This window comes from Abrus precatorius, unplaced genomic scaffold (genome assembly GCF_003935025.1).
Source record: "Abrus precatorius isolate BTA unplaced genomic scaffold, Abrus_2018 Scaffold1, whole genome shotgun sequence".
NCBI lineage: Eukaryota > Viridiplantae > Streptophyta > Magnoliopsida > Fabales > Fabaceae > Abrus > Abrus precatorius.
In genome coordinates, this window is record NW_020874291.1 from 139,800 (window position 1) to 153,909 (window position 14,110).

Sequence of the window (14,110 nt, forward strand, 5' to 3'; positions counted from 1 at the left end):
CTGAGTTCTGGTGCAGGGCCTTCTCACTATAGCGAGAGGTCCTAGGGAGAAAGGCATACGCCTGTCGCCTTCTCGCTGTAGCGAGAGAGCGACAACCTAAGTTGCATTTATGGGTGCAGTTTTACTGTAGCGAGATTCTGCAGAAACTAGAGTGCAATTTCTTCTGAAAATATCTCGCTATAGCGAGAGTGTCGCATTTCAGACCATATATAAGGGTTCTTAGAGGACTGCGCGAGGGTTATTTTCAAAACCCTCGACCCCTCTCTTCTCTCTTTCACATTTTCGGTCGATTCCCGCTCTAAATCACTAGAAAACCCCAACCTTTTGCGTTATTCTAGGCCGAGGGGAGTGATTGAAGCTATTTTGGGTAAGTTCTATGATTTTCTTTGAGATTTCTTGAATTCCTCCAATCCCCATTTGTTTTCTCTGAGCTTGGCTGCGTTTGTAGGGAAGTTCTTGCGAATTCTAGACTTGAATAACCGAGAGCACCTTGAAAAACACCGGATTGAGGTAAGGGGAGCTTGCCCTAGGTCATTTTGATGATTTGGGAGTGATGAGAGGTGTTGAGAGAGAATTAGAGCCATGTTTTTGGAATGAAATTGTTGTGTTGATGTGATTGATTGCTGTTGAACCCTAGGAGAAGTAATTTGATACCTGAATGATAGAGTATTGTGGTTGTATGCTGTGAAAAAAAAAACCTAGGGAGGATGACCTAATGTGCTGAATATGACGTGTAGTAAATTGTTGGGCTGTTTGCTGAGTTAACAATGCTGTATTTGCTGAATTAGCTGAGCTATCACATAATTACTATTGCTAAAATACTGAATGAGCTGTTGTTAGATTCTATCTATGTAATTGCTGAAATTATAAATATGTTGATTGCTGCATCATACTAGAGCTGAATAGGGCTACCATGATAGGCGCTGTGTCACATGCTAGGTGGGTAGTCATGTGGCTTTAGAAAGCTGAGCTGTACTATCTGGATCCAGATACTAGAATGGGTCGCTCCCGGACTGGCACAGTTCCTCTGGACCTACTAAGTGTGCTGTTAAAGGCCAGATGGGTATTGTTTCTCATGGCTGCATGAGCATGAGCTAGGCTGGGCTACATGAGCTGCAATTTCTGTTTCTTGCTGTTTTGCTGAGATTATTCTATTTTGATATGCTGTTTCTTTTTGTAAGCTCACCCTTGCAATTGCTGTTGTTGTGATGTTGTGCTGCGATGATCGTACCTTGATACGTGAGCAGATCAGGCAAGTGAGGCATTGGCTTCCCAGGCCGACCGGAGTAGCTGATAGAGAAGCGGAGGATTAGTCATTAGGTTACGTTAGGACTGTCTCATGTATTAGTCTTTTGCTGTAATTATTATTTGTAATGACAAACTAAGTCATATTTTGTAATACTTACCTTGTTTAAGGGTTTTATTTTCAAATTACTACATGCTGATTTCCTTGATGATTATTCATGAGTACTTAATTAAGGGTGATTACGGTGTTTTGCTGAGATTTAGCGGGTTATGTTTATGACCTTGCCTTGGGGTCGTGACAAACATCATTGCAAGAAAAATAACATCAGTTCAAAAAAAATAACATTAGTACAAGAAAAATATCATCGGTGCAAAAAAAAAAAACATCATTGCAGGAAAAATAACATCAGAGAAGTGAGAATGATATCAGAGAACAAAAATTGCATCCTAGCAAAACTTTTTTTTTAAAAAAAATCTTGCATGAAATGTGATCACAAAGATAACCAAATAGTCTTTCCTTTCCATTAAGAAAGCACACAACATTAACTGAAGCCCAATTATTACTTTATCTCAACATTTTGAGGTCAGGGCTCATGATCATAGACCTTGCTTCTTTGTTTTTAACTCTTGATTCAGGCTAATTTCAAAACATCTATATGGAAAAAAAGATTTGGCACCTCTCATTGTTGAAACAATGGAAATTTGTCTCATCATATATAATTTATCATCATTATAACTATTAAGCAAAAATTATTTTTTACATTTTAGATATCAATTCATGCATGTCCAAATGGAAGGAGATATGATCAAGGATAAAGATTTGAACAAATTTTATTTAGAATGAGTGAGAATTAGAATGTCAAGAAGAGGTGTATGAAAAAGTTTCGACAAGGAGAAAGACATTCCTAGGAAAGAAGTTAAAGAATAGTTCTGAGTAGTCATCCTCTTATTCAGGTAACACAATTCACACATGTTAATAACTTTGACTATATCTCGCGATTTGACTTTTGGAGAAGCAAACCCTTACTTCCAAAGTGATGATGCCATGCTCCAATTTGACACTTCAAATTGCCTCGATTTGATAGTGTCACTTTTGCCAAGATCGTCTTTGGGATTTTAGCCTAGCCAGCTTCCTTTCTCTCTTTTTAATTTTTTCCAAATTACCCCGAGTTGACAATGCCATTTTAGCCAAAACCGCCTTTTTGTGTTTTTAGCCTTACTAGCTTCACTTTTTTTTTTAAACCCTAACTTTTGCTTAAGCCGCCCTTTCGAGTTTTTGACTTAGCGGGCCTCCTTTTATTTTTAGACCCTAATTTTTGCCTAGACTACCCCCTTGGGTTTTCAATCTATCAGGTCTTTTATTTTTTCTTTTTATTTTAGACCCTAATTTTTTCCTAAACCATTGTTTTAGGTTTTCGACTTAGCAGGGTTTTTTTTTTCCAACTCTAATTTTTGCCTAAGTCGTCCTTTTGGGTTTTTCAACTTAGTAGACCCCTTTTTTGGGTAATATATATTTTATTTTTATTTTATTTTACGGCATCAAAGTTTGTAGGGTGTGATGAGTCCACGCCATTCATATTGGTAGGGATTAGTACCCATTTGAGAATGTTCTTTTAACAATAAATGGTCATTCCTAATTTGGGACTCATTTGTCTCGAGAATCTTTATGGATAGGAAGGATTTTTTTGAGCACCAAATCCCCCTCTCGAAGCTCTTTGGGAGGAACTTTCTTCTCATGAGCTATCTTCATCATTTCTTTTTGGTATAGCTGACTATGGCACAAAGCCGTCAATCTTTTCTCCTTCTCTACTTCAAACGGCAACACAACCTCCATACCATATATCAATGAGAATGGGATTGCTCGGTTGAAGTGCGAACTATGGTACAATACCCATGTAATGCAAAAGGGAGCATCTTGTGCCAATCTTTGAATCTTACCACTATCTCCTGGACAATCTTCTTGATATTTTTGTTTGCTGCCTCGACTACTCCCTTTATCTTGGGACGAGACGAAGAAGAATTGTGGTGCTGTATCTTGACAGCATAGCACAATTCTTTTCATCATCTTGTTGTTTAAATTTGTCCCATTATCATTGATAGTCTTGCTTGGCATCCGTAACGACAGATTTTCAGGAATTTGACCACAACATTCTTAGCAATACTAGCATATCAAGCTGCTTCAACCCATTTCGTGAAATAATCAATCACAAGATGAATAAAGCAATGACCATTTGAGGGGTTTAGTGGGTTCGATGACATCTCTTCCCTATATAGAGAAAGGCAATGGTGCTGTCGCAACCAAGTAGTCGCAAAGATACGGCAAAAATGTGAGTTTAAGAAAAACATCTTTCAAGAATAAAAATATTTTCCTAAAAATCAGAGGAGTCGCCATCAAACTTTATTTTAAGAAAACCTTGGAAAAATTTAAAAATAATATGATTTTTTAAACCAAAAATGAGTTCAGGAGTCATTTACGTGTAGGGAAGGTATTAGCACCCTACAACGTCCATTTAAAAACGGTTACCTTAAATTAATTGTGCAAATTTATTTTGATTTTGAAAAATATTTTTTAACCTCTAAACAATTATTATTATTATTATTATTAATTTTAAAAAAGACAAATTATTTATTAAAATGTTAATGGATACCTTAAAAAATTATTTTGAAAATTATTTTGACTTGTTGGGTCTGGTTCCTGCTCCTACGTATCCCTAGGTGCAATGAGGAACTCAAAGCCATAGAATTCTATTTAAAAATTTTGAACTTAGTTGATTAAAAAAAAAAGTTTAATAAAAGAAAATTTAATTTGAAATTAAAATTATTTTCATAAAATTATAATGTTTAGGATACAAGACAACGCGGTTATACATGTACCCTACGAGAAATAATACAAAAGGTGAAAAAAAATCACAGAACTATATTATAAGTCATTAAAAGGTATTTTTATTTGTAAATAAAATATTTGAATTTATATGTAAACTATGATTAAGGTTGAATGTCACGACCCCAAGGCAAGGTCATAAACATAACCCGCTAAATCTCAGCAAAACACAGTAATCACTCTAATTAGATACTCATGGACAATCAACAAGGAAATCAGCATGTAGTAATTTCAAATAAATCTTTAAACAAGGTAAGTATTACAAAATATAACTTAGTTTGTCGTTACAAATAATAATTACAGCAAAAGACTAATACATGAGAAAGTCCTAACGTAGCCTAATGACTAATCCTCTGCTTCTCCATCATCTACTCCGGTCAGCCTGGGAAGCCGAAGCCTCATCTGCCTGATCTGCTCACATACCGAGGTACGGCCATCGCAGCACAACATCACAACAACAATAATTGCAAGGGTGAGCTTATAAAAATAAACAACATATCAAAATAGAGTAATCTTAGCAAAACAGCAAATGCAGCCCAACCCCGCCCATGCTTATGCAGCAATGAGAAATAGTACCCATCTAGCCCTTAACAGCACATTTAGTGGGTCCAGAGGAACTGTGCCAGTCCAGGAACGATCCATTCCGGTATCTGGATCTAGATAACACAACTCAACTTTCTAAAGCCACATGACTACCCACATAGCATGTGACATAGGGCCTATCATGACAGCCCTATTCATCTCTAGTATGATGCAGCAATCAACATATTAATAATTTTAGCAATTATACGGATAGAATTTATCAACAGGTCATTCGGTATATTAGCAAATACAGCATTGTTAACTCAGCAAATAGCCCAACAATTTACTACACGTCATATTCAGCACATTGGGTCATCTTCCCTAGGGTTTTCACAGTATATAACCACAATAATCTATCATTCGGTTATCAAACTACTCCTCATAGGGTTGAACAACAATCAATCACATTAATACAACAATTTCATTCCAAAAACACAACTTTAGTTCTCTCTACACACCTCTCATCACTCCCAAATCATCAAAATAACCTAGGGCAAGCTCCCCTTACCTCAATCCGGTGTTTTTCAAGGTGCTCTCGATTATTCAAGCCTACAATTTGCAAGAACTTCCCTACAAACGCAGCCAAGCTAAAAAACAAAATCGAATGGGGATTGGAGGAATTTAAGAAATCCCAAAAGGAAACCATAAAACTTACCCAAAATGGCTTCAATCACTCCCTTCGGCCTAGAATCATGCAAAAGGTTGGGGTTTCCTAGTGATTAGGGGCAAAAATTAACCAAAAATACGAAAGGCATAAGAGAGGGGTGAAGGGTTTTGAAATAACCCTCGCGCAGCTCTTTAAGAACCCTTAAATACAATCTAAAACACGACACTCTTGCTACAGCAACATATTCTTGCTACAGCGAGGTTTCGTCGTTGCAGTGACACGCCCTCTCGCCACAGCGAAAAACTCAGAAGAAACTGCACTCTGGTTTTTGCAGAATCTCGCTACAACGAGACTGTACCCAGAAATGCAGCCTACACTGTCGCTCTCTTGCTACAGCGAGAAGGCGACAGGCACAAGCCTTTCTCCCTGAGACCTCTCGCTACAGCAAGAATCCCCTCGCTATAGCGAGAAGGCCTTGCACCAGAACTTAGGCTATTCCTCTCATTTCAAACTCAGCCACTAACCAATCTATATATATATATATATATATATATATATATATATATATCCACATCAGCTGAACACACATCACATTCAGTTATAATTCAACAATCAATGCAATAAAACAAGGAAAATACATTCATTCATGGCAACATTACACTCAAGTTTTATCATTTCAACACATACAACCCAAGGCAGTTCGATAAAAAGAATAAATATATTTAAATTAATTAAAAATAGTTATTTAATGAAAGATTAAAATTTTATTTGATAAATTTATATTGCATAAAACTCGAGGTAACGTTGGTATACAAAAGCCTTTACGTCTTAAAGCGTATAAAGGTAGAGACGCTACACAATAATACTACGTATCATTGCACTAATATAATAAGAATGTTATGGATGATAGATTTTAATTAGTAAAAATAATAATGATAAAATTGATTACTTTAGAAATCAGATAAGATTTTTAATATATTAATATTGAGTAAAACCTAAGGTAACATTGGTACATAAAGGTTTTATTAATTTATATCACATGACGGTAGAGTAGCTACACGTTTTTGTATCATCTACTTGTTTAATTTTAGATAAATTTTGTTATAATAATTTTTTTTAATTTAGCATAATAATAGAAAAGAATAATACATAAATTTACATGAAATTATATCGATATCATACATATTAATAATTGTTTGATTCTGGAACCACGCACTCTTTTATTGCAGACATTTGTGTGAGAACCTTAGGGTTACCGGTGAGCAATCTAGGATGTGAATTGGTAGTATCGACACCTACTTTAAGTTCGATTAAGACTTCGACGGTTTGTGTTAGGTGCCCTATAGTAACTGAGGGACGAAAGTACAAAGTAAATCTTATTTGTATACCGATGTCAGGGTTAGATGTAATCCTGGGTATAGATTGGCTAACTGCCAATCGTGTGCTTATTGATTGTGGCCGGAGCTGTTTAGTCTTTCCTGAGCAGTAAGGCTGTGTGGAATTGATTTCTACTCGCCAAGTAGAAACATCCTTAGGTGAGGGAGTATCTTGTTTTGTTTTGTTGGGAGTTATGAATGCAAAAGTGGAGCAAAGCCTTCAGTCAATACCAGTAGTACGGGAATTCTTTGAGATTTTCCCAGAGGATATTCCTAGAATACCTCCATGTAGAGAGGTGGAGTTTGCTATAGATTTGATTTCTGGAGCTGAGCCAGTGTCTGAAGCACCTTATAGAATGGCGCCAAAGGAGATGATGGAGCTTAAGGAGCAGATTAAGGATCTAATGTCGAAACAGATGATTAGGCCGAGCGTATCGCCTTGGGGAGCACCAGTTAAGGATGAAAGTTCTAGATTATGTGTTGATTACCGCAAGTTGAATAAGTTAACAATTAAGAATAAGTACCCGTTACCGCGGATCGATGATTTGATGGACCAGCTGAGAGGTGGTAAGGTATTCTCTAAGATTGATTTGAAGTCTGGGTACCATCAGATCCGAGTGAAGGATGAAAATATTCCTAAAACTGCTTTTCGCACTAGATATGGCCATTATGAGTATATAGTGATGCCCTTTAGAGTCACAAATGCTCCAGCAGTGTTGATGGACTACATGAATCAGATCTTTCGACCTTTCCTGGATCGATTTGTGGTAGTCTTTATTGACGCTATTTTGATTTATTCTAGTTCGTCAGAGGAACATGCAGAGCATTTGAGGATTGTACTTAGTGTTTTAAGGGAGAAACAGTTGTATGCTAAATTGTCTAAGTGTGAGTTTTGGCTAGAGGAAGTGAAGTTCCTTGGTCATGTTATTTTAGCTAAAGGAATTGCAGTTGATCCTTCCAAAGTTGAAGCGGTGTTGCAATGGGAAAGGCTGAAGACAACCACAGAGATTCGTAGTTTTGTAGGCCTAGCAGGTTACTACCAGAGATTTATAGAGGGATTCGCGAAGATAGCTGCACCATTAACACGGTTAACTCACCGCGATCAACCCTTTGTATGGACTGAGGAATGTGAGCAAAGCTTTAATGAGTTAAAGCAGAGACTAACTTCCTCGCCGGTGTTGATTCTCCCTGATACTAGTTGAACGTTTGAGGAGTACTGTGATGCTTCCCATCAGGGATTAGGATGTGTGTTAATGCAAGATAAGAGAGTGGTAGCTTATGCATCTCACCAATTGCGAACTCATGAGCGAAATTACCTAATTCATGACCTTGAGTTAGCTGCTGTAGTCTTTGCTCTGAACGTGTGGCGGCACTATCTTTATGGAGCTCAGTTTGATGTGTATAGTGATCACAAGAGTCTGAAGTATTTATTTGATCAGCGAGAGTTAAATATGAGGCAAAGACGTTGGGTGGAATTCCTTAAGGATTATGATTTTCAGCTCTAATACCATCCAGGAAAAGCTAACGTGGTGGCCGATGCATTAAGTAAGAATGTGGTTCAGGCATTCTCCTTAAGAGTTAGTGAAACCCTTTTGGTAGAACAATTCCGAGATCTGAACATACATGTGGACTTATCACCTGAAAAGATTAGTTGTAGCCGAATTATCGTGACTAATAATTTCTTATAGGAAATTAAAGACAAACAACTGTGGGATCCGATGTTATGTCGGATTGTATTTCTCTTGAAGACAGATAAGACAAAGGGTTTTAGTAAAGGTGCTGATGGTATTCTCAGATACCAAGGTCGAGTTTGTGTCCCTAGAGATAATGAATTAAAGAGAGCAATTCTAGAAAAAGGACATAAGGGTAGTCTCAACATTCATCCTGGTGTTACCAAGATGTATAAAGATTTAAAGCAGATGTTTTGGTGGCCAGGCATGAAGCGAGATATAGCTGAGTTTGTTAAAGCCTGTTTGACTTGCCAGAAGGCAAAAGCGGAGCACTAGAGCCCTCCAGGAGAGTTGCAGATGATGGAAATTCTAGAGTGGAAGTGGGACCATGTGACTATGGATTTTGTGTCTCATCTACCTAGAACAGTTAAAAATCATGATGCCGTGTGAGTTGATAGGCTAACCAAGAGTGCGCATTTCTTGCCAATTAACATAACCTTTAGCTTGGAGAAATTAGTAGAATTGTTCATCAGAGAGATTGTCAGGTTACATGGAGTACCTTCTAGTATTATTTCTGATAGAGATCCTCGATTCACTTTCCAGTTTTGGTAGAGTTTCCAAGAAGTTATGGGCACAAAGTTGAGGTTGAGTTCTGCATATCATCCGCAGACAGATGGTTAATCTAAGCGTACTATTCAGACCTTAGAAGACTTATTGCAGACTTGTATTGTAGAGCAGAGGAGTAATTGGGAGGATATGCTTCCTTTGGTAGAATTCACTTATAATAATAGCTATCATTCAAGTATAGATATGGCACCATTTGAGGCTTTGTATGACAGAAGGTGTAGAACCTCTATCTGTTGGTTCCAAGATGGAGTACATTTGATGGTTGGGCCTAAAATGCTGCAAGAAACTAAGGAGAAAGTTAAACTTATTAGAGAAAGGCTGAAAGCTACCCAGAGTCGACAGAAATCTTATGCTGACCGACGCAGAAGATCCCTAGAATTTGAGGTTGGTTGGAGAGTATCACGCACTACAGGTGTGGGGCGAGCATTAAGAGCCAAGAAGTTAACACCTAAGTTCATAGGACCATATCAGATATTACATCGTAGAGGACTAGTAGCCTATGAATTAGCGTTACCACCTCAGTTGTCTAGACTACATAATGTTTTCCATGTGTCGCAGCTAAGGAAGTATGTTCCAGATTCGTCTCATGTAATCAAGCCTGATGTTGTGGAGTTACAAGATGATTTGTCTATGGAGGTCCCAGCTGCTCGTATCGAGGAAACTAGAGTTAAGGAACTTAGAGGCAAATCTATTCGGTTAGTAAAGGTTGTTTGGGACCCAGTAACTGGTGATGCCACATGGGAGTTAGAGGAAAGAATGAGAGAGTTGTATCCTCATCTTTTCTTTGAGGGATGAAATTTTCGAGGACGAAAATTTATTTTCGGGGGGAGAATTGTCAGGCCTGTGATTTATTATTGAGTAATCTATAATATTTTATACTTGTTTAATGTTAATTGAAGGATTATTTGGTATTGGAATAGATTTAGATGGAGTTTGAAATTTATATTAAAAAAAAAAAAAAAAGAGTGAACAGTACCGTATGAACAGTGTCAGATGAACAATAAAACTCCCAATGAACAGTGCAAACCGCGTACAAACAGTGACTGCTGACGTCATCAGTGACATCATCCTGACGTTATGGCTGACGTCACATACGCGTACAGTGCACGTATAGTATGTGTGCACAGTATTTCTGGCATGAATAGTGTCCTGAACAGTAAGGCGGTGAACAGTGTATCCGGCGATGAACAGTCAGCATGCCTAGACCTTTTCAACAAGTACGATGGTGCTTCGAGCCTATGCACGATCGTGCTTAAGGCTTTGCACGACCGTAATCATCTGCGGGAAGCCCAATTATGAAGAGTCTTTGCTCTTGGATACATCTGATCTCATCTCTCTCGCATGGGATCTTTGGCACACTCATGGCGAGACTTGGAGCTTCGAGTGATCATACTTGAAGACCAGGAACACATCTCGCATTCTAGTTTACTATTTCTTTTAACTATGGCTTTGTTTATGATTGTTTTAGTTCTTTTTTTTTTTTTGCATGAGTAACTATGTTCATAGCTAGGGTTATGGGAACTATTGTTCATGAATTTATGGGGTTTTGACATTTGAATCTAAATTTTATTTCTGTTTCGTGATTAGATTTTATCCTATTGCGCTTCTCTCTTAATCCTAATTAATTATATCGTCAGGCAATCATACTTCAGTTAATGAATAGATCTATAGGGTAAAATGAGAAAAAGGATTAGGTGGACCAAACCAATCTTTCTCTTCTAATCATTATTAAATTAACAGGTTCATAGGTTTCTTCAGCTTTCTTAAATTGATGTCTTGCATGACCATTAGGGATTTTAATTTAGAGAAAAGAATATTAATATTGCTTGACCATTGAGTATTAATAGTATTCATATGAATGATTGGTAATCGTAAGGAAGTCGGATTTAGAGTTAAACAAAAAAATAACATAAAGAATTGAATGAGAAAATCCATATGCCCTAGGTTCTTCTCTAATAAGTTTGACCAATATGTGCATTGTATTCCTTACTCTTAGTTTTATAATTGATTTTATAAATTCTTGTTTTAATTAATTTCGTATCTTTGAAGCTTAAACAATTGAATTAGAAAATTCTTAGTAATTGAAAATCAATCCTTGTGGGACAATATTTGGGGAACTTAATTTAAGAACTCTTTATTACTTCTCGATGGGTACACTTGCTCTCCAAACAACTACTAGCCTTTTGCTCAATATATATATATATATATATATATATATATATATATATATAATTTTTAATCTTAAAAGGCTAATAGTTTGCATGATAAAGGATAAATAAGGAAAAGAGTATAGAGAGAGTACATCCCCGTGTCCTAATAGAGGTGCTAATGGGGTTCTATCCTAAGGATCTAGGTTAAGTTCTAGCATGTTCGTCTCACTTGAGAAAGCTTCTACCCCTAGAAAGGCCACTAGCGCTCACAACCCAACTTCAACCATTTACCATGACAGTAAGTAATTACCAGTCATAGGACACTTTTAAAGAGCCAAACTCTGACTGGGGTTTTTCACGGGACCAGACAGGAAGTACATCCTAATTTGCACTGCTAATAGCCCCTCTAACATAGGTAACAATTCAGGCTCGAGTATAGAGTCACTCTCATGCAAATAATGAATGAAAAGTGTAGTGTGTGATAGGGACATACAAACCTTTTATACTCTAAACCTAAAAATCTAACCTGCAAAACAAATACATTTCCAAATATGGCCCTTTATCCTAGGGTGAACAATTATTTTGAAATTTAAAAGTTCACTATCCTATGGTTACAAACATTTAAAATAAGCATCTACCCTAGGGTTATCAAAATATTTACAAATAATAATTAAATCAACACGCACAAAAAGAAGAAACAGAAAAAGGAAAAACACATAAACAAGTAATCGAGTCATAATAAATTGCACTATCTATCATAAAGAGGCTTAACTTTCAAATTGTCCCTAGTAGAGTCATCATCAATTGCTTGGTAGGCGAAAAGATAGCAACTTTAAAAAATAGGCTTTTAATTTGAAAATTTTTGAGCCGCCACCAAAATTTTATTTATTTTTACAAGAGCAAAACAATGGAAAAAATCCTTAAGAGTCCCGAGTTTGGGAGTTAATTACAAATAGAGAAGGTATTAGCACTCCTATTCGCCCGTCCAAATAAACAATACCTCAAGATTAAATAGTGCTACTAATATTAAATATTGACCATATATATTTATTTTTTGTTTTCCTATTTTTATTTTTTATATTTTTTATTTTTAAAAAATAAGCCTTTAGTATAAGTTGTTATCGTCATAGACAAAAACAAGATTTCAAATCTCAAAAGAATCTTTAATCTCAAATCATATTTTATTTTTAAAATAAAACAATTTTTAAATTAAAGAAAACTTTTGTATTTTTTTAAGGTTGATAAAAAAACTTAATAACTTGAAAACATATTTTAATATTTAAAAAAATTATTTTATTTAAAGAAGAGTTAATTACCTAAAAATATTTTTTTTTTGCATATTTTATTTTATTTTTTAAGAAAAAATAAAAAAACAGTATTTTGAAAATGATTTAACATTCTAAATTTTTTTTTTATATTTTCATTTTAAAAGATTTAACAACCTAAATGAATCAATTTATTTCTTTTTTAACCTTTACTAAAAAATTTTTTTTTTGGAAGGATTTAAATTTAAAATTTTGAAAAGAAGAAAAAAAAATAAAGTTAGAATATTTTATTTGAAAAATAATTTTTTTATATTTTTTTTATATTTTTCAGCACAATGGATAACACTAGAGAAAGAAGGAACTCGAGACAAAAGAGAAAGGGAATATAAGGATAAAAGAAAAGAAAAAGAGGAGGGAACCCCACACAAAAAAAGCATTGAAAACAAAAAGGTAAAAAGAGTAAAATAACAAAAAAAATAAAGAAACAAAAAAATAGTTGTATAATAATTACTATTTACAATGAAGGACAGAAAAAATAAAAGAGTAATCAAAATTCATACTTTTTTCTTACAGTATTTGACCCATTTTCGTGTAAAAATTTTGTGTGAAATAAATTTCCTTTGAAAAATACTCTTGCGAAAGAAATCGATCTAAAATTTTACTCTATTAAAAATCTCCCCCTTATGTGTGCAGGTTAGTCATTATTTATAATAGACTTAGTACTTAATAAAAAATTAAATATATTTTTTATACCTTAATTATTTTGATTTTATTTTATATATTCCTAAATTAACTAAAATTAAAAATAGAAACAATGATTATTATTTATATAATATTTTTATAATTTTTATTAATTATATGTCTTTTTTAATTATCTTTTTTATTTTTTTAATTTATTATTTATTATTTAATAAAATGTGCAAGTGTTCACAATTAGTTTTAGTGCTTAATCACATTTTTAAACTGAAAACATAAACTAACCCTGCCACTTCGCCATCAACGAGCCAAGGATGCCAAGTGTTATCCAACTTCAATTTAAGTGACTTGCCAATCGAAAGTGAACTAAGATACGGTGTCGACAAGTCAAGGTCACCGCTGTAAAAGATAAATCCAAAAAATTGCTTAGGAATCAATCTAAAATTTTTTACTACTAGTCCTTGGAAATAATTAAAGCAAGTATGAAAGATGCAATTAGAGCTTAAATATGCTTTTTTGGGAAATAAATTTTGAAAAAAAAAAGATAAATATATTGTTTTTATATTAAGAAAGTTATATAATATTTATAGAAATATAATTAAAACAACATGTATATATATATATATATATATATATATTTAATATTCTAAATATTTAATTATTGTTATTATTAAAGGAAGAGAGAGAAGGGTTAACAAAAATTCTCTAATTTAAGATAACTTCAAATATATATAAGTTTTATTTTCTAGAGTTTATTAAAACTCTTAAACTCCTTTTCTTGTATATATATGTTTAAAACTCTTAAACAAATGGTACTATAAGAAAACACAAAATTTTTCGTGTCATCTGATACTATTTTTCGTGTTCTTTCACAATGATGTTTGAGGTAACTTGAATGTTTTGTACGTCATGTCACCACTTAACATTTATATGAGTTATTTTAAATAGTTTTAAAAAGTATGAAGCTTGAATAAACAATTTTTTTAATAAATGGAGCTAAAAAGTAAAAAT